Source organism: Arvicola amphibius, chromosome 11 (assembly GCF_903992535.2).
Source record: "Arvicola amphibius chromosome 11, mArvAmp1.2, whole genome shotgun sequence".
NCBI lineage: Eukaryota > Metazoa > Chordata > Mammalia > Rodentia > Cricetidae > Arvicola > Arvicola amphibius.
The window spans coordinates 87519597-87547578 of NC_052057.2; the positions used below are offsets into that span (position 1 = coordinate 87519597).

Consider the following 27982-nt stretch of genomic DNA (forward strand, 5'->3'; position numbering starts at 1 on the left):
GAAGCACACCACTACCCAAAGTAGACGTTGAAAATTCAGGAGGTTTCTCTGAGGAAAGTTCTGGAGTGCTTCTACGCAGTACAGCACCAGCATTTTACGGAATGCATCAAACCTTGTGGTCCTTCTTCCTGAAACTCTCCAGATGCTCATCACTAGGGCCTTAAGGCTACCAGGGACCTGGGTCCCTTGACTTCTCTTTCCTTATGCCCACGCACCTCCAGACACCTGGTCTCATCACAGGCTCTGTGGAATGCACAGCTGTGCTCCTCTGTTGGAGGGAGGAGAACCAGGCTGGCCTTGAACTCACAGGCAGCCCCTCTCGGGGTGGGGTCTGGGTACTTGGGTTGCAGAGGTGCATAACCACACCTAGCCCAACATGATCCTTAAGGCCTGGCCTTAAAGCTAGTGGTACTCAAATTTTAGGGTTCGTTAGGATTAGGATTACCCGGAGAGCCTCAGACCAGCGTTTCTGCTCAGGGACAGATTTCCCAGTCATGCTTTTCGATGAGCCTTGGGAGCACAGCTGGAGAATCTGCTCCACGGCTAGCTTCTTGGTTCACCCACAGAGCGCCTCCTCAGTGAGGCCCACTCCAGTTGTCCTGTTTACAACTGCAGCCACCTCCTCCAGGCTCTAGTCGGATTTTATTGCTCTTGTCACCTTAAAACAAAACCATTGCTGTGAATCTTCTATCTGTGCTTGTCGTCTGTCCTCAGCAGATTATAAATTCCATTAAAATAGGATTTCCTCCCCCCCCCTTATTTCTCCACTGTTGCATCCCAAGTTTCTCAGAGTGTGTCTGGAACACGGTGAGTGAATAAATTATTGGAGAATTAACCAGTGAGGATCACTGAGACGTGAAGAATGTAACTCAAATATTGCCACCCCTCCAGCTTTTTTCAGGCTCAGTCATTAGATGCTCCCCAGATACTCTCTGGAGCTTCATTTCTCAGTCTCTCTGCTTTTGTGGCAGTGAGGATGGTTTCTCCTCTTGGCTAAAGTTTGGGCCTGACCTGATGCTCCTCATGTAGTGGTACCCCAGTGGTTCCTCTTAAATTTCTGTTCAACTTCAAAGTGCTTGCTAAGCCAATGGCCTTCAACCCCTGGTCTGCCTTAGCTCCCTGGAGAGATTTGAAAGGCTCTGTAAATATTTAATTTGCATTTCACCGTACTACTTTAGAATACTTTTATGATTATAATTTTAAAAACATATGCTTACTGCATTACCAAATTTGAATACATTGAGACTATCAAGGCACTGAATTTGATTGTCAAGTTAACTTCAAAATAGTCCTTTTTGCTAATTTGATATACATATCTGAATTTCTTATAAGTTGTTCAAGATTAAGGAGGGAAGAGTTTATTTCATTTTATAGTCCATTGTTGAGGGGAGCTGAGGCAGAAACTCGCAGGATCCTGGAGGAGAAACCACAGAGGGAGACTGCCTACAGACTAACTGGAAGCATCTACTCAGCTAGCTTTCTTACTTACGCAGAACTACCCACCCAGGGGTGGCATTGCTAATGGTGGTCTAGACCCTCCTGACTAGATTCCCTCAAAGCTTTTGGTTAAGTTTGAGGCAGATTATCAGATTATAAAATGGAAGGCTATACAGCCATCAGAGTTACCAACATACTCTCTGTTCACATCTGTTCATCTCCAGAATATAGACACAGGCGTTTCACATAGCATATGAAGTAGTCAAGTATTCCAGTTTCTTGATGTCAGGTTGGAGCCTCAGTAAAGAGACGAGGCTCTGTCCGAAAATTTCTTCAAGTTTTTATCATATGGTCCAGAGAATGGGGTACCTTTGTAGTTACCTGTATTGGGATTTTCTTAACTCAGCACAGCTGAATACAAACATTGAAAGCAAATCCTGGATCACTTCGAAGTCAATTGATGTGGAACCCTGGTGCCTGGAAGATTCACTCCTAACCAAAGCAGAAGTCTGTGGAATGCATTATGGAGAAAAGTCTGAGTTATGTTTTAGGGAGCATCTTGTAGATCTCTTATACATTGTTGTAATGTGCGTTTTAACTCCCACCCCATCATATCTGAGCCCCTCAGAAGTAACGGTTGTGGCCATGTCTGGTGTTGTGCACCTCTAGCCTCAGCACTTGGGAGGCAGAAACAGGAAGATCGGGAGTTTGAGGTCAGGCTGGGCTTCATAGTGATGTTGCATGGACCCAACATAGTAGATAGAGACCCTGTGTCAGACACAATAGCCACAGCTTCAGATTGTGTCCCAGAGCTTTGCCCCTCCCTGCCTAGCACTGCCTAACCTGGAGGATTACTCAGTGCATGTTTAATGAACACACTGTTTCTCCACTGTAGAGGTGTGCAGCACTCACCTTAAATACACAACCAGCAACTTTTCACCGAGAGCACACACTCTAGCATCAGAACGTACACCACAGCAACAGCAACAACCACAACCACATTGGACGGTCTGTGAGCCCTTCTCTTTCATCTCTAGCTGACCAATCATTTAAGATTGTCTAATTCTTTCTGGAAATGCCCGTTGGCTCTGGAACTTTCACGCCACCTTACTTTTCCTATGTAGGCCCCAAGCTATGTCTTTCTCTTCATCCTTGGCGTAGGTCATGCAAGCAGCTTGAAGCCATTTTCCTAGTCCAGTATTCCGTCCCCTTTACCTGGCTCTTGTGTGGTCAGCTCAGGAGAAAATCTGTGTGCATCCTTTGGCCTGTTCTGTCTGTAAGATTGCGTCTCTGCTGCCAGTCCTCTATCCATGGATGGCCACAAAGCCTTTGAATTTTGACTGATCCACACTGGCAGATGCTATCCATGAACAGTCCACTGGTTTCAGCAGCCAGTACAAAATGTAAAGCCACTACATTGATAATTTGTATGTTAAGACCATGTTAAAATAATAATTTATGTATGCTGGGCTCATCATCTGCATAATTTAGTAAGGCTTTCTGTACTTTTTCCGTCATCTTGTAGAACCTGTGTGTAACAGAATTGCAGTACCCCTTTTAGCTAATAAAACATATATTTAAGATCATGAGAATGTGGATCAACATGGACAGTGGGCTTATGTTTGCACAAGCCTTCCTGACCCTCTTGTTAGAACGAATAAAGAGAACTTCCCTGACAGGTCCTCTCCAACCCCACTGTGTTGATAAAGCCTGACATTCTGCTTAATCACTTTTTAATGATAGTCTTCCTTTTGTTCTTGGTATGTAAGAAACCAGCTTTTAAAATAAGATGTGGCAAGTATTAATTCCTGATTAATGGTCTTCTATTGCAGCAAATTGGGCTGCAGTTCTTACAGAAATAGAATTGTTTCTGTATATCAAATGTCCCAATATACAAAAACAGTCAAAAAACACTTTTAATGTATTCAGATTAACAAAGTATTTTAATATCTTCAAAGTACAGATAGAGTACTTCAAAACCTGCAAAGGAAAAACTCTAGGAAAAGCCTGTGAATTCCAACAGTGTGGGCTGTTTTTTGCATGCTGTTCAAGTGCAGGCCTGGGGAGTAGCTCTATAGGCAGAGTACTTACCTCACATGAATGGAGCCCTGGGTTTGATCCCCAGCACCGCATAAACCCAGGTATGGTGACACACTCCTGTCGGCTCCACCTCGGGTGCAGGCAAGGAGAGCTAAGATTATCCTTGACTGCAGAGTTAGTTGGAGGCCAGCCTGGTATATACATGGGATCCTGTCCCCACTCACCCCTGAAAAGATGCAGAAGGAAGGAAGCCTCATTATGTCAGTTACCAGTTGGCTGAAGGTAACTGCATGTCCTTATTCTAAGTGCCGTGTCTGTCTCCCTGTGTAGGCTCGCTTTAAGGGGAGAGAGACGGCAGAAAACTAAACAATAGAAGTTGAGTACCTTAAGCGCCAGAGGGACTGGATCCTGCAGTTAGTCAGGATTATGTCATTCCGTGTGAGACTGACGTCAAACAGATTGAACGCTGAAGCGAACGTGTGTGTGCATGCGTACACATGTGATGGAAAGCCTGTCAGGATATGATGTGACTCTGAAGGGCACCACAGCAAACCCTGGATCTGTCAAGAATGTACCTATTTTTAACCTGCTGGATCAAGTGTCAGCACTCATAGGAGATGAGGAAGGGGGTAGAGGATGTGGGGGGTAAGACTGACTGGTAGAGATTCTGGCGATGGAAAGGACCCTCTGGCGTGTTTATAGTTCAGCGGTGCATTCTTAATGGCTCCACTGCTGCCAGGTCAGGTAACATTTTCTTTGCATGTGATGAATGGCAGAGAATTCTTTTGCAGGGGGAGCCAAAGGCGCTGGGAAGGGGGCAAGGGAAGACGACGGGAAAGGAGAGAAAAAAAAAGAAACACGCAGCTCCAGAGGGACACAGCCCTTGCTTTGCAGTTGCCTGTGTGGATAGGAACCAGATGGCATGCTGGAACACCCGCTTGGCTATCTGAGGAGCCAAACATATGGCTAATGGTGGGGAGAGAGGGCCTCGGAGCCAGAGCTTTGCCGATGGTTCATATTACAGATTGTAACAGTGTGTCATTACATCGCAAACCTAAGTGCTTAATACCCACTGCAGGCGCTGGCCGTAGACGTTCAAGAAGGACTTTTAACTCTTTGCTGGCGCTGGATGGGGAAATGACATCATAGGGAGGCTGAAGATGTCTAGTGTGGAGAATTATGTAGAGGAAGCAACATTGTTTTAAGACCTGGGATGCCTTCATGCCTCTGAATTCAGCTGTTTTCGGAGAACCTTTTTGTTCAAGCCTCCCTCTGTTCCCCGTCTCTCTCTCTTTCTCTCTTCCTCCCTCTAACACACTACACACACACACACACACACACACACACACACACACACACACACACACACACGAGGAGGGAGGATGGGAGGGGAGCTAAAGTTGAAATCCAGGCTGTGTCACCCACTCTGGTGGCCTAGCCAGCCTCTTCACCTGGAAGCCACATCCCTGCACTCAGAGGCCGCACATTTGAAGTTTCTGTTTGGGAAGCTTGGGGCAACAGCAGGTCTGTGTTATCTGAGGAGCTGCTGAGCCCATTCATCTGCTTTTCACAGCCCGCTTCCTTTTATTTTTAGCCAGATCCGTCAGGCCTGACAGGCGGGTAATTTGAGCCAGAGGAAGGGCAGCGCTCCAGATCCTTTCCACAAAGCATTTCTTCTCCTCCCTCCTGGGAGGGCTCCAGACTTGGCCTGCTTCAGGCAGATGGATTTGTTGAGTCATGTGAGATCATTTACACAAAAACACAGTGAGGCAGTGGAAGGAGAGAGAGAGAGAGAGAGAGAGAGAGAGAGAGAGAGAGAGAGAGAGAGAGAGAGAGAGAGAGAGAGAGAGAGAGAGAGAGAGAGGCCAAAGCAGAAAGGAAGAGGAGAGCCAGGGGCGCTTGCTGCCTAGTGCAGGAATTTTGCAGCAGGCAGCTAGATTGAGGAACGCCTTAGAGGCGATTGTACGTAAGTGTCTGTCTAGTTTACAGCCTGGGTGGAGCCTGGCTGGAAGCGCCCCTCTTCTGAGCAGAGGAATATGGGGAGACTTTTATTTTTGTAAAAGCAGCACCCAGTAACAAAGACTGCCCTGTGACAGTGTTGGTTCCAGTAGCTGTAAGCAACCAATGGGCTGGTTTAGAGAAAATGAGTTTGCTCTGTGATGTAATAGAAGTTTGCTCTGTCCTGATGCCAGAATGACTGAGGACGCAGAGGAGGGAGAAGAGGAAAGTTGGAACAGGACTTTTGGTTAATAGTTTCCAGAGCTCATTGAGCAGGACTGGAGTGGAGGGAGGAAAGTGGATATTGTGGAGAGTGGCTGCGGGGTATACTATAATTACAGTAGGTAAAACGCAGTCATTGCTTGGTTCCAGTGCTCGGGAGGACGGGAACAACAATTTTGAAATGCCAAGGAAGGTATCATTTCCCCCAACCGTGACATTTGTTTCCCTTTAATATTTGGGAAGTCAGAAAAGCTGGAACCTTAATTGTGGGAAGCTGTATTAACTTCATGAAAGAGTTTTGCTTACTACTTGCACCACAAGCCTTTAGAGCAGTCCGTTGAAACTGTCCCTGCTCATTCATAAAGTCTGCTTTTGTTGTTTGTTTTTTCTTTCTTTCTGTTTGTTTGTTTTGTTTTTCGAGACAGAGTTTCCCTGTAGCTTTGGCGCCTGTCCTGGAACTCACTCTGTAGACCAGGCTGGCCTTGAAGTCACAGAGATCCACCTGTCTCTGCCTCCCGAGCGTTGGGATTAAAGATGTTTGCCTCCACTGCTCGGCTGGTTTTTCTTTTTTTTCCAATAAAGTCTGAATTCGCTTTTATACAACGGTGCAGGAATTTTCCTTGTTTTAAAGAGTAGAAGATTTAAGAGAGAAACTACCAAGGTAGCTAAAGGCGCAGTTCTTCTGTCATATGGATAATGATGGAAAACGTGCTGTGCAGAGAATAGGAACTGCATGCAAGCTGGAATGGAAAATTAGAAACGAAGGGCCTTTCACAAATTACTTAGCGTGAGTAATTTCATCGGGAGCATCCCTGCCATTTTGTGTTTATTTTGAACTCCACTGTGTAGCTTTTATTTTTTTCTTCTTTTTAACCACCCTAGAATGTAGGTCAGCGTCACCATGGTTCCTCATATTTTGTTAGCATTTGAAAAGTTGGAACGTTTTGCCAGTGTTTTGAGACAGAACTATGTTTCAGTTGCCCGTGTGGTGTTAGGAATTCTGGAACCAGCTCGTGCATTCCTGCTGTTGCTAGTCACCAGGGAACTTGAGTGTTCGGCCTTCAGATACACACTTCGCCCAGAATAAACACAGCCCTCCAAGGGTCGCCGATAAGCTGCTCTAACGTTCATGCCCCTCCACTTCCCTTCAGGCTGCTCCCTGAAGGCTCTGCCGAGTTTTGGATTATTTTGCTTGAAGAAAGAACAAGGACATTTTTGTGGTCGTTGTGCATTTTGGGAATCCCAAACGACATAACAGCAACGTTATCGTTTCTTGGAAGTGACTTCATTTTAACTCTAGTTTCTGTCTTTGTGTCTCCCCTCTATAGCAGAGCATCTGTTTCAGCATGATTGAGAGTTTGGACCAGGTAATTATTATGGAGTCTGTCCTATAGGTGGGAGAGTAGGAATCTTAGCAGCATTGCCAGCTTCTGCCTTCCGTATGTCAGTGGAGCCTCCCCCTATAGAGACAACCAAAAATGTCTCCACACATTCATAAATATCCCCAATGGGCAAAGTCAACCCTGCCACCCTGGCTGAGAAATACCACTCTGCCTCCTCACTTTAGTTAGCTTCAGAGTTTACTACTTGATTCATGAGGTAGGCTTTAGTACTTCAGAGATAGGCTGTAAAGTTCTCTCTCTCTCTCTCTCTCTCTCTCTCTCTCTCTCTCTCTCTCTCTCTCTCTCTCTCTTTCTCTCTCTCTCTCTCTCTCTCTCTCTCTCTCTCGTACTCTGCTGGAGACTAAACCCAGGCCTGATGCTGTATTAGCAACTTTTCTCTTGCCATAGTAAGATACCATGACCAAGGCAACTTAGAGAAGAAACAGTTTATTTTGGCTGTGGTTGGGATGGTATGACAGCAGGAGCGGGCAGCCAGACCTTGTATCTTGAACCACAAGTGTGAAGCAGAGAGAGCAGACTGGAAGCGATGGAGGCTTTTTCATTTCAAATCCAGTCCCCAGTGATGGACTTCCTCCAACAAGGCTGCACTCCCTAAACCTCTCCAAACAGTGTTACAGACAGGGGAATGCCCAAGATGATGGGGGTCATTTCTCATTCAAACCACAGCGCATGTTGGATCTATGTTTACCACTGAGCTTGTAACTTATAAGTAAACCCATTCCCTTGTCATTTAAAATGGAAATATCAGATGATGTAAAGTTTTCTAAGTAGCAAACAGAACTTTAGAGAAAACACATGTGCACACACACATATGCACACACACACACACACACACACACACACACACACACAGACACACACAGAGGCCTGAAATTTGTTCTTGCAGAACGGCCCCTTCCCCCCTTTCTTGTACTCTGGCCTTAGCAGGTGGGATCCTTCAAGACTGCCTCAGGACTTTCCCAGAGCTACACCAGAGGAAATGGCCCTGCTGTGGAACCTTGGGATGTTGACATCAGCAGCATGGAAATGTCTCACTGTAGCAGCACACGGAGCTGGGCCTCCGGCTCACCAGCTTTGTGTGCCACCTCAGAGAGAGAGAAAGGCCCCAGATAGAAGACTTCTCGGGAGGTGCTCGTTTCCTTCCCAGGCTGGTGGCTGTGGTCTCCTTAGGAAGGAATGCGCAGCTTTCCCCGGCAGAGGCAGGCATAAATTTCCTGTTTGTTTTGTGAGCACTGGTGTAGACGGCTATAACGAGATCAGAGGGCTCCCCCCCCCCCCCCCCCCAGGGATATGGCCTGGCTGTGTCCCTGGCAGTCCCTGGAGCTGCTGCTGGAGAATGCAGAAGCCCTGCAGCCCCTGCTGGTGACATAGTGGTGTGACTCTGCCCTCGTTCTATTTCTGGCCCCTCTGCCCCTTATCCTACTAACATTAGCATTCAGTCATCCAATTGTAAATCATGGCAAAGTAAATATGAGGCAGCTTCCTTTCCACAGAACAGGGTGGGCACAAAGGTGGCCTTCTTCCTGAGAACAGTTGCCTGGACGGCTGATATTAAGGATGGTTGACAGGCCTTGGCTGTTCCTAAGCTCTTTCTCACCTGACATCGCCATTAGGAGGAAGAGTTAAAGAGTAAGTCACAATATAGCTGAGACTACAAACAATATATTACTGGGTCTAGCCCGAACGGCAGCTTCATGGATACATATAGGACATAAACTATGGTGGAACTGAGTTTTAGGGACCCCCCCAAATTGCTTTTTGATAGCCCCTCCTCTGCATAAAACGTAAGGTGTGTTCAGTAAAACAAGACTTCTATGTATATGAGCTCAAAGCAGAAAGGTGGGCTTTTCAGGTGCAGGAAGACCCCCCCATGCTCTCAGCTGAGGTGGTGTAGGAACTGTCAGCTCTCAACGCTCAGGGCTGGGATGTTCAGACTCAGCAGTTGTTGGGGACAGCTGAAATGTCCCCTGAGTTTGGCACGTGTTGGGATGGGGCTCCAGGGTACCAGGTTTGAATAGATCTGAGGCTTCATTGCCAGCACGGTAGATGAGAGGCTAATTTGATTTTGAGATTTCAGCTCACGACAGAGCTTGTACTGTGAACAGAGCAAGGCTTACCTTTGTGTTTACAACCGAGCATGTGGTAGTCTCTCAGAGAAAACAAGCCATGCTAAGATGAAGCTGGTAACGAAAAATACAGAATCTGAGCCCCAGAAAAGCTGAGGCCAACCAACTTAATCTCCGAGGCTGCCTTCCGTTCGAGCCTGCCGTGCCAGGGAAAGTTCTTTTCTGGGACTCAACCAAAGCTTTTTCCCAGAGAAGCAAGACAGTAGGCTTCTGGGCTTTCAAAGTGGGCTGATTTAAGCTGTGCACACCACTTCCTGTTAAGGTTCTTGCCTCTCAGTACAACTTCTTGTCCAGGTCTGCTTGAGAGAAAACAGGTCCTATAATCGGGACTATTGGTTGAAGACTCAACTGGCCCCTAAGCTTCTTTAAAAGAAGTTCTGCCTAATGATTTTCCTCGGTATTGTTCCCTCTTCTGTGGGTCATTTGGAAGTAAGCACTCACGAGGCTGTTATTTTAGATTCCCACTAAATCATAGAAAATAGACATACCCGAATTATTCAAACCCTCAAAAGAGAGGGGAGCTCTAGGATTCTGTCAGCATATGCTGTGTGACTTTTCCTGGGGAGACAGAGCACTCCAGGTACAAATAGGTACAAGGCTAGCTTCGAGAACAGTTTGTTGGGGGTTACTAACATGAATTTAGGTGAGAAGTTAATGTGGTGGTTTGAATGAGAATGGCCCTCATAGGGTCATATATTTGAATAATTTGTCCCTACTTAGTTGAACTTTGGGAAAGGGTAGGAGGTGTGGCCTTCATAGAGGAGGTGTGTCACTGGGGGCAAGCTTTGATCTTTCAAAAGCCACACTATTCCAAACCCTTAGCTCTCTCCTTCTGCCGGTGCCTGTGGGTCAGGATGTAAGCTCTCAGCTACTGCCCCAGTGCCGTCCCTGCCTGCCTGCTCAACCATGACCCCCACCGTGATGGTCACAGGCTCTAGCCCTCTGACATTGTAAGCCCCAAATAAACTCTTACTTCCTTAGTCATGGTGTCTCTTCATGGCAGTGGAAGAGGAACGAAGACAGGTTAGTTACAGAAGCATGCGTGACTCACAGGCAGCTGCAGCACCAGAAAGCACACCCCAGCATGGATGATGACTACAGACAGCTGCATCCCTGGGGCTCCCTGCATGACTTACAAGGCAGCTTAGCTTGTCCAAAAGTCCCATCTCCCCAGAAGTTCTTAGTGCTTGTGTAACCTTCAAGGAGACCCTTGTGACTCTTGTGAGTTTTAGGAACTGCCTACGACTTAGTTGTATCTTTCCCCGAGCCTGGTCAATTTCATTTCTCTCCCTAGTCCCCAATGAGCCTCTTTTCAGATGGGGGTGGTGCACTTTGAAGGAAATTGCCATATAACACACCTGGTATGCAGTTACTAAGCCTTTATCCTAGACGGATGAAACTCAGACATCTCCAATGTCAAATGCATGGAGAGTTTTTTAGTGTGCATGACAGCCACCAGGGATGCACCTTTCAGTGCTGCGTACTATTGACAACCATGAATCAAAGCTCGTAACCCTAAAGCATGACTCCTGCGGATCAGCAGGGTAATGGGATGGCTTCTGTTCATCCTCTTCTGGAGCATAAAAAGAGTGGGGCTCCCAGTGGTGTCACAGCGCTGTTCTGCTGGCTAGAGCGATGCCAGTCTTCTTCGGTGAAGACGCGCCAATATTTTGTTCTTACCTTTCATGTAGTCTTGAAGTATATTCTGGCCAACTGAGGGCTTACAAACAGGCATTAACATTAAAACATTGGAAGATAACAGAATAAAGGAAAATGGGCTCTGCTGATGCCAAGTAAAAGGAAAACTAACTTAAGCATTGTGATTAAATTTCGTGTCATTATTTAGTGCTTACTGTATAAGGTAGTGTTAGCAAGTGTTGGAAATGTGACGGTTCCACAAACCAGACACGTTATTTTCTTTTGAACTCTTACAGTCTGATAGGAAGATGCAAAGCAATTGTCTCTTTGCAGTTTCCTGCAGAATAAAGTTGTGCTGAATAGAAGCAGGAGTGCGGAAGAGAAAGCTCTGTTTATTTGAGTGCTGTGTGTCAGCTACTTCTTCCTCATGCTATGCTATTTGTTCCTTAGCACAATCATGAGTGATAAGAGAATTTACTCCACTTTTGGGGCAGGGCAAATGGGGGAAGGCAAGATTTAATCACATACGCCACTCACATGCCGAAAGATAGTTAAAGGTCAGGTCAGCCGTATTGCCCACAGCTCGAATTCCTTAACTGCTCTGATCAAACCAAGCACAATGTAAGGGATTAGTCAGCTTAAAAGTTACATGTCACGATCCATCATTGAAGGGTGCTGCTGTTCCAAACAGTGTTACCTCCAACCAAGGGATTCACTTCCCAGCCAAACAAATACAGTAGGAACCATGAAGGGTGTTCCTTGCTAGCTGACTCATGGGCCAGCTTATACTCAGATAGATTTCTTATACAATCCAAGGTTTCCTGCTGAGGGATGGTGTCGCAAACTGGGATAGGCTGTGGTAATGGCTACAGAAAGTTGCTCTCATCTCTGTGGCTTTGGGTGGTTGCCAGGATCAAGGCCGGTGGCAAGCATTGTCTAGTCTCTTGGTCAGAGCTGTGGCGTTGTGTGCTTGCTGCCTCACTGTGGGCTCAGTGAGGACGCTGGAAAGCCAGAGCCACATCCAGAAGGAGCTGAGCGTAGTCCTCAGGCAGCTCACCCTCGTTTCGCTGACTCTTCGGGAACAGTGGGATAAACAGCCTCAGAAGAGGCATGATGGGGAAGGGTCTTCCCCAGCCCCCTTTGTTACTTAGTTCTAGCACTGTGTTCCTAAGAGTGGAAGGGAGATATTAGAACTTCTGAAATAAATTGGATTTACATTTATTTGGTTTTGGATGTGGATTCTAGTTCAAGGCTGTCAGGACTTGACTGGAGAAACATGTGAAGTGCTCCAATCCTAAAACCAGAAGGAAGGAAACCAGGCGTTTCTCTCACCTGCTCTGCTGGTTGTCCAGGCTCCCGAGTCCTGGATTTTGGGGCATTTCCCCCAAGAGTCTCTTGTCATTGCTCTCTGAAGTCCTCTCATCTATTTATGTCCTCAGCCACCCTCACCTAGAAACTCCTGGTCTGTGTTATGTCTAGTCCTTTGTTTACCCTGCTGAATGTAATGTCGGGGAAAGCGTGGCCAAGAGGATCCATGCTGGTCTCAGCGCACATGGCGTCTGAAGGCCTGTGAGTGGCCCCTTTGACACCGTGAACAGTGAAATGCTTGCCTGGTTTAGCCTCTAGCCCTTTGGAGTGCCTGAGCTACCCAGCTTCAAGACAGATTACAAAAGGCTTCTAGAATAAACAGCTGGGAAGGGAGAGAAGCTTCGGAGGGGAGAGAAAAGCCCAAGTCAGCATATCGAAGCTGTCAGTATCGAAGGCGTTTTCAAGGGCCAAGACCTGGCACTCAAAGAAGCAGCCCTTGACACTCTTAAGCCTCCCTTAGCGCGAGGAGAATGGAATCAAGCTGGCTTATTTTCTTATCATACCTCAAAGTATCTTAGCGCTGATCCTGGTGAAGCAGATGTCTCACCGTAGGTGGAGGTTGTTGGTAAATAGCGGTGAAACAGGTAGACCCAGTCTTCACTTTCCTCCAACTCCCACTTGCTGATGCCCAAGACGCCCAAACCATGAGCCTATATAACCTTAGAAACGCCACTGGATGTGGGATTCTCCCAGTCCCCATCATAGAGAGGACTTGGCTGGTGAGGGACCCTTGGCTGTATTGCCAATGCTGTTTTATTTGCTTACCTGACCCTTACTTTTCCTTTATTTGGGAAACTTTCACACCCACCTACCTGTCTACCTTCTTTCTTTCTTTCTCCCCGCACTCCTTCCCTCCCTTCCTCCCTGAACCTGGGACTTCAGCCTTGAGCCTCCTGAGCAGGCACTTGGCTGCTGAGCTACAGCCCTGAATCCTCTCTCTGCTTCTTCTGATACTTCGTCCCCAGTACTGCATGCTTATTCCTGCTTCCTTGTTCTTGCCTTGAATGATTACAGTTCATTAACCTTCTAGTTGTGTCAGGTTGAGCACAGGCTTTATTAACCACTGGGTTAATTTTGTTAGGATCCGCTGCCTAGGAAACACAACGACACACGGGGTTGGTTTTCTCAGGGCACCCTTCAAATCTATACTTAATTCTGTTCAATACGAGGGGATCTGGACTTCTTGAAAGAAAAAGAAAATATTTAGAAATCGATTGGAGACACCCTTGATTCTTAGGCAGCTTCTGACTTAATGGTTTGTGCGTAAGAGGACAGGTTGTGTTTTTAAGTTGCAGGCTTTTCCATGCTGCTTCATAGCCAGACTGACTGCGGGACACCCAGGTTCTCCGTGTTTCAGTAGAGGTGGGAATGGTAGATAGAACAAGGCCAGGCTTTCGGTTGCTGTCCACAAGTGAACTGACCAAGGTCCTAAAGTGTCATCTATTCTCTGAGGTATAAATAAATAACAGTGGTCATTATTTATGGTGTATATATATGTACATGTGTATTTTATAAGCAGAGAGGATGTTGGGTTTCCTTTGGTCTTTGTACATGTTTTAATTACATAGTATCTCAAAAGGAAGTCACCTCTAGGCCAGAATCTCCATCTTATTATAGCATGACCAAAGGTAATTTTTACACCCTTGTATCTGCTTAGGAAAACTATCTCTCAGGTTGCCATCAGAACAGGCAGCATTACCCGAGAAGCACATCGTATACTCTTAACTACCAAACAGCTGTATGTTATTCCCGATAAGGGTTAAAGAGGATCTGCAACCCTGGGGCTAGGGAGGCAGCTCAGTGGTCAGAGTGCTGGTGTGCAAGCATGGGCATCTCAGTGGGCATCCCAGAACCCATGTTAAAAGCTGGGCATGGAAGTCCTTGGCAGTGCATACCTTTAATTCCAGCGGTGGGCAGCAGAGATAGGGGGACTTGGGGGCATCGCTGGCCAGCCATCCTAGGCCACAGGTGAGCGACAGATTCAGTAAAATACCCTGTCTCAAAGAATAAAGCGTAGAACACTTGAACATACATGTGCATGCATGGGCAGGGCACCTACATGCACACACATGCTCTTAACTCCTCCCACTCAACACACACACACACACAGACACACACACACACATACACACGCACACACACACGCACAGACATTCATTTTTAAAAACGATTTAAACCCTGGCACTAAAATATTTTTCCTTAAAAATAGAAACCTCTAAGACACTATGTAACGATTATCAAAATTGTTGTCAATCCCGTGTTAACTGTGTGTATCAACCCTGACTCTGTGAGGGAGAGCAAAGGACTCGCTATGTCACTTATAGCTCCCTCAGGGAAGTTTGGGTGCAGACGGGAGCACGAGCAGATGACCTAGGAACACCTGAGGTGGGGACAGATCGTTTACTGAGAACTATGTATTGAGATTCTAAGGGATTGAGGATGTGGTATGTGAAAGCTGGATTATTTAGGTAGCTGGTCAAGCATCTTTGTCAAGCTTTCCAGTCATGTGATAGGTTGGTTTTGAAATGGATCAATACATGGAATAAGTAAGAAACAGCATGTATAGTTTCTACCTTAAAGGTCAGAAATCAATTAGCCACTGCTTCTGGTAATTCAGTTATCTTTCATAATTCTTCACTCACCTTTTAGTCAATCAGATACTGAATTTTTATACCTTTGAAGCCACTGTTGCCCAGACATTGTGTGCCTATGGAGATGTCTGTGTAGACTCACCCTGCAGAGATGGGATGCTGGGTCCTTCCTTGTGTGCTGTTGTTAAGCTGTGTTTCTGCTAAGGCTGGCATGTCATTTTCTTTGGAATATCTGTCTTCCATGATTGACAATGTCATTACCTTCTCTCCTGGTTTATTAAAAATAAAAAGCAGGTATAACATTATGTTCACTGAATAGTAGTGCATGTGGATTAAGAATTTATCGTTTGAAGACAATTACAAAATAGTTTTCATAGTCATAGAAAGTGTCAACATGGGGATTGCAGTATGCACTTTGTATCCTGGCCTTGGCGAATGTGTATTCTCCAATGGACAAAGACAGAGAACTAAGAACAGAAGGAGCTGTGGTGGGCCATTGAGAGTCTGAGGATTCCTTCCTTCCCGTAGATATTGTTCTAGTTTTAAATATGATTTTTACTGTGAAAACCTTGTAGTTCTAGTTGTCTCTAATTCCATTTTTCATCGGAAGATTCAGACATTTAAATACTTGCTAGATGCAGCATCTGAGGAAAATGATGCCTTGTCAGGTGACTGTAAGGAACTGAGCAATGCACGTTTGTCTTCTTCTCGCTCCTGTGAGCATCTTTCAAGGGAAAAAGCCACACGCCTGCTCAAGTCATCAGAAACATTTTACTCCTGTTTTTGTTTAACATTTGACAGAACAAAAGCCCTGGAACTGTGCCTACCACAGATTCATTCCTAAATGTAAAATTAATTAAAAGTAATTTTAAACTCTGTAAAGAACCAATACCACAATCCAAAACATATCCTCCTTCTGTCTTTGTAGGGGGGATGGGGTACTGAATTAATTTGTTCGTTTGACTGAAACCCTTAGTGGAGTGTTACCTGCCAAGGAGGGTCTACATCTCAGTCCTGAAGATGATGTGGCCGGACTCTGACCTGCCCACCAGTTCTTTGGTTCCTTGGGGTCGGTAGGGAAAGGCACTAGGGTCTGGTACACGCCACTGCTGCCACTCATCAGTTTCTTGCCTTTATTAAAGAGATCTAAGTACCAGCTAGAAATTCCTAAGTCGTCGGCTTTGCTCACCAGTGCTTCTGGTCTGAGTTCTTAGGAAGTGCTCAAAAATTAGTTATTTCAAAGAATACCCTGTCCCTGTGGCTCTGTAGAGTAGTACATAGCACTTTCTGAGCCATGGGCACGCCCCAAGACTACAAACATGACTGCTTAGACCTGCACTCTCCAATTCGGAGCCGCTAAATTCCTTTGCTATTTTAATTTAAATTGCATACAATTTTTAAAACAGCCCTCGGTTTCACCAGCTGTTTCTTAGTTGAGACTTTCACCTCCTTGAGAACACTAAGAAGCTAGAGGGTGAGCAGCAGTATTGTGAGCTGTCCTCAGTGCTTTCCCTGCTGCGCTGAGAGCCAAGGGCTCAAGAAGTCCATGTGACTGTCCTGATGGATAGCATGAGTGACTGTAGACATGGCAGAAAGTCCCTGCTGGACACAGAACTTTACTGAGTTTTTCCTGGGCCTAATGGGTTTCTTGCTTGTGTTTACAATGCAGCTGTCGGCTTCAGGAAGTGAGGGTACCAGAACAAGAAGGACCTTCAGGAGCTGCTTCACACTGTGACATGTCTGATCCCTTGTGCCCGTCACTGCAGCATGAACAAGGTAAAGGATGCTTCAAATATGCTTTGTAAATTTTCCTATATCGTAATTTTCTTGGGCACATATGTCTCTGTGGCCCGAGGCAGTTGCTTTTCCTGCCATTACAGTTGGTCATGTAATGTCCACGAACCATCTTTCAGGCAGGGTGCAGGAGCTGCTGGACATTTCATGATTCTATAGAGTATCTCTTGCATTTCCCAGAGGTGTTTGATAGCTGAAATGCTGACTGTTTGTGTGACATGACTAATAGAGAATTAGTCTGTTGAGCCAGATTTCCTGAGATGACTGTCCTCTCTGCTAGACCTCAGGCAAGTGACCCAACTTCTTGAAGCCTCTCTTTTTCCCATGTGTAATATGCTAATCACAGTGGGTGAAATGTACTAATTTATGTGTCACTTGCCATGTATAGTACCTGTCTGTATTACAGGCCTCATGGAAACATTTGGCACAGTTTTGATGTTGGGACACTGTTAGCCCATAGACATAGCTGCAAGAGAGTCTAGCAAGTACGTGCAGCATTTCCATTTGCTCTCTGATTTGCTGAGTAGCCATTGAATCCCAGATAGGCCCATTAGGGGTAAGCGATGGGTAAGGTTTGGATTGAGCTGCTAGCAGGTGGCAGACTATTTCAGGTTTGAGTATTCTAATAAGGGATGTACCAGAAGCTCTAGAGGCACAGAAGAAGCAGCCAGATCTGTGACTGACTTAGCTTTCTATTGCTGTGATAAAACAGTGACCAGAAGCAGTGTTTTGGGAAGGAAAGGTTTTATTTGGCTTACAGGTTGCAGTCCGTCATCAGGGAGTCAAGGCAGGAATAGAACCAGAGACCGTAGAGGAACGCTGTTTACTGGCTTGCTCCCATTGCTTGCTCTTTTATCCAACCCAGAACCACTTGCACAAGTACTGCCCATAGTAGACTGGGCCCTCCCACATCAACCATTAATCAAGAAAATGGTCTATAGACTGTCCCATAGGCAATCTTAGGGAGGCTGTTTCTCAGCTGAGGATCTTCATCCCAGATTACTCTAGTTTGTGGCAAGTAAGGTGAAGAAACAAAACCAGGGTCATGACCTAGGAGAGACCGTACAGAGGAGGTGGAATTCTGAGTTGGAATCTGGATGGTAAATGATAATTTTCTGGGCAGATGGTGTAGAACTAGACACTGTAGGTGAAGGGAAAACCTGGTCTGAGCACAAAGGCCTATGAGAAGGGTCTGGTGTGCTCGGGAATAGCAGACGTTTGAATGGCTGGAGCAGAGTCTTCTCTCCGTGACACTTGGCGCCGTGACAAGGGAACTCAAGAGTGAGTGAGTGTCTTCTGCATTTTAGGATTCTTGGTGGTATTCCCTTCCTCCCATTCTAGTCATGACAACAAAAATTGCCCCCTGGTATTTATTTCCCCATGACACTTGACAAAAATCACCTCTGACTGAAACCTACGTGAGCCGTGGCCAGAGACCATGTATGAGCTCAGTGACGGAGGCAAGGCCAGCATTTGAGGAGAGTGTTTTCTATAAAAAATAATGCAGGGATTGTGGTGGAGTTGTACAGCACTTGGGGTGTTTTGGTCTTGACCGCAGAAAGGGCATTTTACCTGCTGAGTTCCCAGTCTGAAGCTACCCCCAAGTGATTGTTCTTAGGGCAGTCTTCCTTCATAAGGGTGGGAAGAGCTAAGGCCCCTTCGATGTTTGCACCTTAATAGGATGTTGTGGCTGCTACCATATCTGAAGAGGCCAGGAAAACCAGAAGAAAACAGCAATAGTAGAACCAAACAAATATGTTGAAGAATTTTACTTTTGGCTGAACCGAACTACTATCCACCCCGTCCTGTACTCCCCCCGCCCCCAGAAAAAGGGAAGCCTGTTGGATGTCCCACTGTTCCCCCACAGGTCCCTATCCAAGCTTAAGGACTCACCTTTTAACAGGCAAGAAGTTAGCCTAGGGAATTTTGAAGGATAGACTGTGGTTCTGCCCCATAGTCATGGCTGGAGACAGAAGTCTCTCCCCACAAGCCCTGGCTTCTGTTATTTTGAGGCTGGTATACAAGAAAGTCAAGGCAGTGCTCGGGAAACTTCTGATCCATGTGCTCAGCTTGTGGCATCAGCCAGCTCCCAGTGGCCTGCAGGGCATCTCCACAACTGATGTCATGGTCTTGCTCTTAGTGCACACTCAGGAAGCAAACTCTTGGGAACCAGTAGGTGTGTCTGTGCTTGGGAAGTCATGTTCTGCCTGCATGGCCCACTGTGTGCCTTACTTTATATCATTTTAATTGGAAGTATGATTAAGCTGGATGTGTCACCTCCCTTGGTCAGCATTTTTCTCCCTCTTTTTATGGCTTTCTTGGCAACAGACAAAGAATAGGTCCTGCTCTGGGGGAGGAAACAGCTCTTCTCAATACAGTAAAACCAGAGCGTCATCTCATCAGGGAGGAATGTAACAGTTTGCTGGAAGTGTGGTCATGGGTGTGGCTGGTGTTCTAAGTGGATTTGTTCCTAGAAAGCTGGGAGACATTTCAACTGTGGCTCTCTATTAGACACATTCTCTAATTCTGTCCTTCCTTCCTGAATATCAGCTAGGAGGATTTCAGTTAGGGAGCAGTCAAGACAAAAGGTAGCCACAGTGTTCTAGAGTTCTTACTCCTATAAAGCACCAGGGTGATACTGCTGAGAGATTTTCTTTGTGCTATTTCAGGGCTAAACCCTCTAGAAAACAGGAATGGCTCCCATGGAACAAAGGGGTTGCTAACTTATTGTAGTAATTTGATCATGTGGCTGACCTAGGGCTAGTGAGCTGCATCTACCAGGCAGGGATTTTATTTCTCAAATGTTCCCTTTCTTACCAGTGGCTGGGTGTGAGGGGATAGCTGTGGCCCTGCTTGAGCCTTTGCAGTACTGTGGGCTTGTACTTTGCAGTACAAGATATTCCTAAATTCACTGTGAATAGACCGCCATTTCCTGAGGCTAGTATGTGGGGATTACGTCCTTTGGATGTGCGTTCTAGAAAGTTCACCTCAGACTGACTCACCTTCCTCACGTTGTAAAACAGGCTTAGTGGCTGTACAATCAGAGCCTTATCCATTAAAGAAATCATAAGATGCATATTTTCTGGGATACCATTCTACACCCTACCCCTACCCCTTAGACTGGAAGACCATCTTTCCAACTTTCTCAGGCATTTTTGCAAAATTGACGTTTCAGACTTTATGAGGATTGACAAATTTCACCATGGGGACTTAGCTTTTGAATTGTGTAAAAAAGCCTTTATCCTTTCTGGTTTCTGGAATCATTCTTACTGATATTTATACCACATATCACATCATACACTTCTGTTAGGCACAAGGACGAGTGTTTGGGGTTTATCTATATTCTGTGTACACTGTTATGCTGTAAAGAAAGAAGTGTAGTTTGCAACAAAACAAAAACAAGAAACACCAGACAAAACGCAGGGAAGTCGAGGAAAGCAGCGCAGAGCGATGCCTCTCATGTACATGGCCTTGGCGGTCACAAGCCACACCCACACCACTCGTGACAGGGTCTGCTCCCAGAAGCCCCTCCTGTGGCGATCTTGGGGTGATGGCCCCTCACTTTCTTAAAGTTATCACTTTCCTGAGGGTCTGTCACATGGCCTCTTCTCTGGGTTTGTGAGTACATTCCATCTGACTTGGAAAACAAAAATCACTTTTTCTGATGCCACACAAAATGAATCCCCCCCCCCCACCCCTTCGGCACTCCACCATTGACACAGCCTTCTTCCACACTCATGTCATGTTCTGGTGAGGCCCGCTCTGCTTTGATGGCTTTGGAAGGGTAAAGAGGGTTTAGGGATGCCTCTGACCTCCCCTCTGTGCACAGATGCTGTTGCTGGGTTAGTTAACTCCCCACCCCCAGGTTCTTCTCTGACTGTTCCTAGTTCCCCACTCTGCTGTTCCAGCAGTGGAAGCAATTTCACATTGACACTCAGGCTGGTGTCCCTACAGTCGGCTAAAAGGTACACCCGAAATTCACTTCATTTACAGTCTTTCCTACTTTGCTCATACCATGAAGCAGTGTAATCCAGAATTCACTCCCCTTGCTTATCCACCCAGCCCTTAGTGTAGACATGGCTTTCATTTATCAATTACCTTTTATAATTTATAGATTATCAAATATATTTTATTTATGAAAATGTTTTATTGAGCACCAGCTCCTCCAGGTTCTCACACACATCCTGAGTTCTGTGTGTTAATGTTTACAGTAAGCCAGTCAGAAAGGAACAACAGACTGAACTTCTGCTCCGCCAATGGCAGAGAGAGCCATCCCATCCTGAGCTTTAAACATGAACCTGATATTAAGTGATTCTCCAGCTTAAACTTCTTCTGCTGGGAGAACAAGCTAAAATGCTACTGGGTCCAGACAAGGAATGGGCCACAGGAAAGCCAGCAGCTGTCCACCTCCCCCTCAGCATGGCCCTAGTGCTCCAACCAATGCTCAGCCTGTATTTAATCAGCCTCAACTGTCTTTCCCTGAAGGCGGTGGCTAATCCTCCTTGGGTCAGAAATTGAGGAACTATAGCTTTAAAAAAATCTAATGACATGAAAGAAAAGCTAAGTAAACATTAAGTGATCTTTAAATAAGGATGGCATTCTCAATTCCTGGGGCAGAAATTAAAGACAGAGAATGTTTCACCTATGACTTACCTTATTTTTTCTTTACATCAGAAGATATTATCAACTAGTTTAAAAGACAAGGTGAGGTTTTTTTGTGTGTGTATGTGTGTGTATGTGTGAGTGTGTATGTATGTGTGACTATGTGTGAGTATGCGTGTGATAGATAGCTAATTGGTTATAGGTATAAATAGCGAATTGCTTACACATCACAACAAATGATAAGATGAAATAATTGCTTTAATAGAAAGTGAACAGAAATATAAAACACATAAAGGAAAACCAAAAATAAACAACACATGAAAAGTTTTAAACCTACGAGTAATCAAGTAAGCTGCAAATAAATTATAATGGATGAGAATTTGAAATTTTACTCAGCAGAGGTAGGAATTGAGGATACACACTGAAAGAACTTCTTTCTCAAGGGGACTATCGTATGCCAAAGCCTCATTCACATACCTTTATATTTATAAAATATTAACTCAAAGAAAAATCACCATAAATTATGTAAATTTTTTTTGCCAAGATACTAAAGAAAATATTGTCATTTTCTCAGGTAGCAAGTGTGGTACAGCCATGTAATATAATTGCCAAGCAGATATGGTACGTAGTGACCTAAACAGGTAACTTTGGAAGGTGAATGGCATCACACTCTGTAGGCTTTGGTTGTTCTTTCAGTGTTTAGAAAGATTTGTGCATGCCGGTGCATGTCAACATGTTATAGCAGTATCTAGTCACATGTATGTTGTCATTTTTCTTCAGCAATGTGGAAGTCATCATGCTAAAGTAATTTTTAAAATACTAAATTACGTTTAAGATATGAATTCCACCTTTTAAAAAATGTACACAATAAAAGACAAGACGATAACTACCCTACATGCTGACAATGGAAAGTCCGTGACATCTAGCCATTCCTTTCTCACTTTTCTCTTTATCCAGATTTTTCTGTATTTCCAACTTTCCTGTAAGTATTTATGTATTTCATTAAAGGTCAGAAAAGGCAAATACTTAAAAATAAGCACTATTTTAGTTGCCTCACATTTGAGATGTGTGGGTTAATGATGTTTAGAGGAAACACAGAAAGGAGAACGAGGTTGATTAAACCAGCTTTGATCTGGAGAAGCCAGCTTTGCAAATAGCTTCCTTATTAAATCCTGTGTCCTCTTCCCTCTCTCAGTGCTGGGATCCTATCTGGTTTGAACCTGTGCAGATCTTAATGAGTTCTGCCACAGTCTCTGTAAGTTGTTATGTGTATCTGTCCTCTTGAGTCTGGAAGACAGTGTTTCATTGGAGTCGTCACCTACGGCACTTACCATCATTCTACTTCCTTGTCCACGTAGATCCCTGAGCTTTGAAGAAAGATTTGATGAAGACAAAGCCTTTATGACTACTCCAAAGTCTCTGACTCTTTGCCTATTTTACAATTCTGGGTCTCAGTGATAATTCCCATCACTACAAGAAGAAGCTTATCTGATTAGGATTGAGAAAGGCACTGATCTAATAGTGTCATTAGGAGTCATTTGGTTGACATGTTACTTTGGCACAATAATAGTATTACATATTCCCTGTGCCAGTGACCTATCCAGTCTCGGGTTTTTTTTTTTTTTTAACACTTTGCAGTACTAGGTATAGGTTCCATCTCATGGAATGGGCCTTAAATTCAATTTTAAAAAGTAGGTGGTTACTCCCATAACATTTGTCCCAGTATTACACCAGTATATTTTGCAGGCAGGTCACTGTTGCATGTGGCAGGGTTTGTAGCTAGGAGAGTTGTTTTTTTTTTTCCTCTTCTGGTGATGGGCAGAGAACCTTCCAGTACTATTAACACTAGTCAGTAGAGGTAAAGCCTCCAGTTAAGCACCAGCTTGCCTTCTCCATGTTTGATGACGTAAGTCTTGTCCTCAGCAATAAGGTTGTAAAAAGTAACCATTAGCCTTGGCAATAGCCTGTGATGTTTGAAGTGGGGTGGTGGCAGGAGGTTCTGTTAGACTCCTTTGGCCAATGACTCATCAAGGTATAACTCATTCCTGGCACTGGAGGTTTTACTGGATAACCTAGGATATCTGGTTGGGGCCTTGTGAGAAGACACTTCGTAAAACATTAACTGTGTCGATTAATCCTTGGCTTTAAGATGTCTGCAGATAACTCTATAGAATATGTACATTCTAAAGATTTGTTTCCTAAGTTTTGTGGAACTGTTTCTTCCAAACTTGAGCCTCCCTTCTTTTGTGTGTAGCCAGAAGGGTGTAGCACCCACTGTGTCTCCTTGGGAATGCAATTCTCTGAATCTCAGAGCAGCCACAGTAGAACAGTCATTGCTGCTTTGGCTGAGAGGCTGTCTGCAGGGCTTGGAGTAGATACTGAAAGCCTGTTCTGCTTGGCCCTTACATGAGTGATTGTGATGGTGTGGTCCAAAGAGACCCGAGGCACTATGCGCTACCTGCATTGTCACACAGACCCAGGAAAGCCTTAGTGAGGGAATCATGTGCCTGACCTAATAGTGCCCAAACCTGCCAGAGAAGATAAAGGAAAATCCTGGTAGGCAGGAGGTACAGTATAGTTTCAGAGTAGAAAAGCAGCCAGAGAAAATAAGGGCAATAGATTGTCATGGTAGCAATGAAATCACAATCTGAAAGGCCTCGTGGTGAATTGGGATAGAGCTTTAAAACATATCTTCAGGTCTCACTTGAAGGTGAGAGGGGCTCACCACTACTTTCAGTGGAGTGGTGCTTTCACACATGTTGTAATGGTTCATTTGGGGGTCTTCTTCACCCATATTTCTTGAGGGTTTAAAGAGGAGTGCCTAGAGTTGTCTTCATTGGAAACAGGCTCTGCTACCCCAATACTGATGAGTTTTGTGCCAGGCTCATGTGGTACTTGAATGTTGACTGGGTGGATTTGTCTCTGCACCCCTATATTTTACTGAGTCTGTACCCCTAGCTGTGCACAGAGGCTCTTGGGAAGCTTGCTGTGTGCTGCAGTCTTTTGTCAGGCTGATGGCTACTGCATTCTGTAACAAAGGCTGGTAATCTCGGCCTTTGTGAATCAGGGCTGCTCTGTCTCCCTTCTCCGGTCCTCAGTCCTGCCCTTTTCTTCTCAATTACTAAGCAGCAATGGATGTAATTAGGTTACGTCCTATTTAGTTAATTGGTGATGGGGAACATGATTGTTTAGTTGCTTAGTTATTACGTAGTTGTTCATCTTTAGAATATTGGCTCATTTGTTTGATTTTGCAAACAGTATCATCTCGAACAGGGAGACGGGAAACAGCCAACAAAGAGATTGCTCCCAAGGCAGGGTTTTAATCTGGTGCTTTAGACCTGCTCTTCCCTCTGCCTTTGGACATTGGGGACCTTACAGTATGCGACCGTTAGCCAGCACTCTTCCTGTGTCTGTGGTCCTAAGGGGTTTCATTTGTTAGATGTTCTCACGGAACTCTGCTTTGGAGCACGTGTGTATCACTGACTTTGTTTTTAAAAACCTCTGTGTGATAAGATTGATGGGTGGACTGCACTAGATAGAGAGATGCCTACTTAGGCTACACAAAACTGCATGTTGCAAAATTCCTTTAGTGTTTAGAGTCATTTCTGGACAAACATAAGTGGCAGTGTCAACATGTAAACGGAAACATTTAGACTTGGTTAATCATGGCTTCTGTGCCCCTCTGGTTTGTCTACCTGGGTTTCTTTTCTCCTCCTCCTTCCTCTTCTGCAACAGCTTTGTAACTTCTTCCTTCTTAAATGCAGAAGCATTATCTTGAGAGTCCAGGCTCAATTAGGCAGAAATCTAAGCAATTAATTAAAAGATCCGACCTAGCCAGGGAGGGAAGGTGTCAACACATGTCATAGCGGTCAGGAACACCGGTTAATTAGAGCAGGGGGATATTGTGGTAAATTATGGGGAAAAAAAAGTGCTGGGCAAAACTCACAGTGTATGCCTCTATTATTCTTAAACCTAACCCATAAACAATTTGTTGTGACAGCTCTGGGCTGAGATTATGGCTAAAAATAGGCACGTGTATTGAAGAAAAAGAATATTTAGCAGTTGAAATTCTGTGAGAGACTGATGCTGTTTCATCGTAATAATGCCCCCAAAGGCATATTAGTGATGCTGCTAACTACAGACTTTAATAGACTTTAATAATGTGTATTTTAGAGGCCTGATACACAACGGGATAATGTATAAAACATTCATTATGGGAAATTGCTACCTTTTTATTTAATGAGAAAGCCGCTGAAACAAACCCGCGGCTCAGGTTCCTGGGCATGAGGGTGCTGAGTAGCGGCTTCCACCTGCATTGCCTGAGAGCTAATCAAGATGCAGCCATCTCTACTTTCTTGTCCCGTGGATGAAAATGGAGCTTTGAAAGCATCCTTGATTTGGATAAATCTTTGTTCAAACCATGGCTCCACCTGCCTCCACCTAAACAACTTGCGCATGTCACTCAGCATGAAGCTTCGTGGTATGCGCTGTGTCTCACAGGTTTGTGGGGTAAGTTAAAGGTTGGCCAGACAGAGGCCCCTCGTGCTGGGCACTCAGCAAGCAGTTTCCATTATGACAGCTTTCTATAACTGTTCATACCTCTTGTGTCTGTGCCTGACTGTTGTGGGGAAACCGGAAAGGGTCCAGAGAAGAAAAAAACAACTGAAAAGCCTTGATAAGTAGCGCCCGACTCAAGCCTTGCCTGGGGTTTTAATGTGATTCTGGTGTGCAGTGGCTGGGAGTCCTGGTACTGAAGGAGAGACAGGAGCATGGAACAGATGCTTGGAGAACAGTGGATCATCTATCTCTTTTAATAAGATGGCATCATTAGAGCGGCAAAGCGCAGTGTGTCAGTTAGCGGAATGGACTAGCGCTACCTGTTCACAGTGCACAGCCGTTACTGCACAGCCAAGCATGCGCTGGATTTCCGATTCCATCGTATCTGAAATCAGAGCCAGTGGCCTTGCTCTCTCAGAATAGACCTACACCTTGGAGAGAGGGACTCATTGGATAAATAAGAAAAAACAATCCAGCGTGTCTCTAAGCTGTCCAGCAATCAGGGGGTCTCTTGGAAAGGAACAAAGCCTTTTTTCCCCTTGACTCCTTGAAGTGGCTACACATCCTTTACCCTCCATCCATGCTCCCGGCTCTCTGTCTGCTTCTGCTGTAATGTCAGAAACACTAATCATGTCAGGCTGTGTGACAATGACAGCCCTGACATTCACAAAAAAGACGGAAGAAAAGGGGGAGAAGAGAGATCATGAGGGGGAAGGGAGAGAAAACAGCAGGAGAAGGATTTCATTATTATTATTATTATTATTATTATTATTATTATTATTATTATTATTATTACACATAAAATGTACAGCTGCAGAATCACCGACATTCTGGATAGATCACACCCAAAGAAAATCAGGGAAAAGGTGCAAGGTGAATTCTGATGGAGGTTTAAATTGGGCCACGCAGACTTCGAGTTCCTATTTTTCTTCACTTCGTAGCCTTCATTGTAATTACTGTGGCTGTGATTTCTCTCCTTTACTTATGAAAGAAGGCATTTCCTTTTCTCTCCCGATCCTTACCCAGTGTTTCCTCCGCAGTGAAGCAGAGTTACAGTAGGGAGTATATGCTCTCTGAGCTTTTCCATTTGCTTGCCAGAGTCTGTAGTTTAATGAGAACAAGGATCATTTGAAGGAAGGAGTCACCGCTGAGGGCCGGTTCCTGGCTATGACAGAGGTGACTCGTCAGGTGTCAGCCTCAGTGGTGTCCCCGTGCTTCCTGCCTGTATATGCAGGATCTGCTGAGTCTCCTGCTCCCTGGCTGCTGGGAGTGGGCTGCCCTCCCCTCACACATCTCCTCGTTTAGATCAGGCTGGCCCGGGGGCCCCTGTTTTCACTTTGCAGCAATCATGTCCTGGACACCTGCTGCTGCTGCTGCTGTGTGTTTAAATCCAGATGCCATGTTCTGAATTGAGCTCTGAGCTCAGGCAGAACCAGCCCTGGCTTTCAATAAACAGAATCCAGCTGCCAGCTCAGCTTTGGAGGGATTTTGAACCAATAACTCTTAGCTAGGATGTCTATCCTTCCCTTTTCCTTTTTACAAGAGAGAAGGAATAACACCCACATAGCCCATGCTGGTTACCTTGCTGTGTACTTAAGGACCAGCAATTTTCCGACTGCAGTGACTTCTTTTTGGATTGTTTTAAAGTAATGAGATTGCACCCTTGTTCTTGTCCTTAGCACCAAGTCAAAGCCTTTTAGACCAGGGCCTCTTAGAAGAAATGCTACCTAATATGCAGTAAAAAGGCTTATTTGCAATTCTTGGGGAAATTATATATCTATAAGCACGAGAGAGTGAATGTGTATACTAGTGAGAATTTGGGGAAATGACCCCAAAATATCTTTCCTGTAAAGTTAAATTTTCTTGGCAGTTTTTTTTTTGTTTTTTGTTTGTTTGTTTGTTTGTTTTTCTCTGAGGTTTCACATCGATGGCATTTGCATTGTTCTCTGATGTATTCCTGTTTGCTTTCGTTGACATTCAGTTAAAGGAGTTAAATCCTATATAGGGGAATACTAGCTACAATAGCAAATAGGCTGCTAGCTTGTTTGGCCTGACACAATAAAAGTTTCCTTTCTGGCTCAGTCCCACGGAGGTACCTGATCTGCGGTATGCTTTTATTCTGAAGTGATGGAATTCTGTGGCAGGCCCCTTCAATCTTGGATTTTACTGTCTGTATTGGTATGCTCAGGCTATGGTAGCAGAGTAC

At 45.0% G+C, this 27982-nt stretch overlaps 1 protein-coding gene across 2 annotated transcripts in view; it reads left to right on the forward strand.

Annotated features, from left to right (window-relative positions):
* Bach2 (BTB domain and CNC homolog 2) overlaps window positions 1-27982 on the forward strand; it is a 335006-nt gene that overhangs the window by 64351 nt on the left and 242673 nt on the right. For both annotated transcript variants that reach the window (XM_038347946.1, XM_038347948.1), the window contains exon 2: window positions 16493-16599. The gene's annotated coding sequence lies outside the window, so the exon portion shown is untranslated. The remainder of the gene's footprint in view (window positions 1-16492; window positions 16600-27982) is intronic.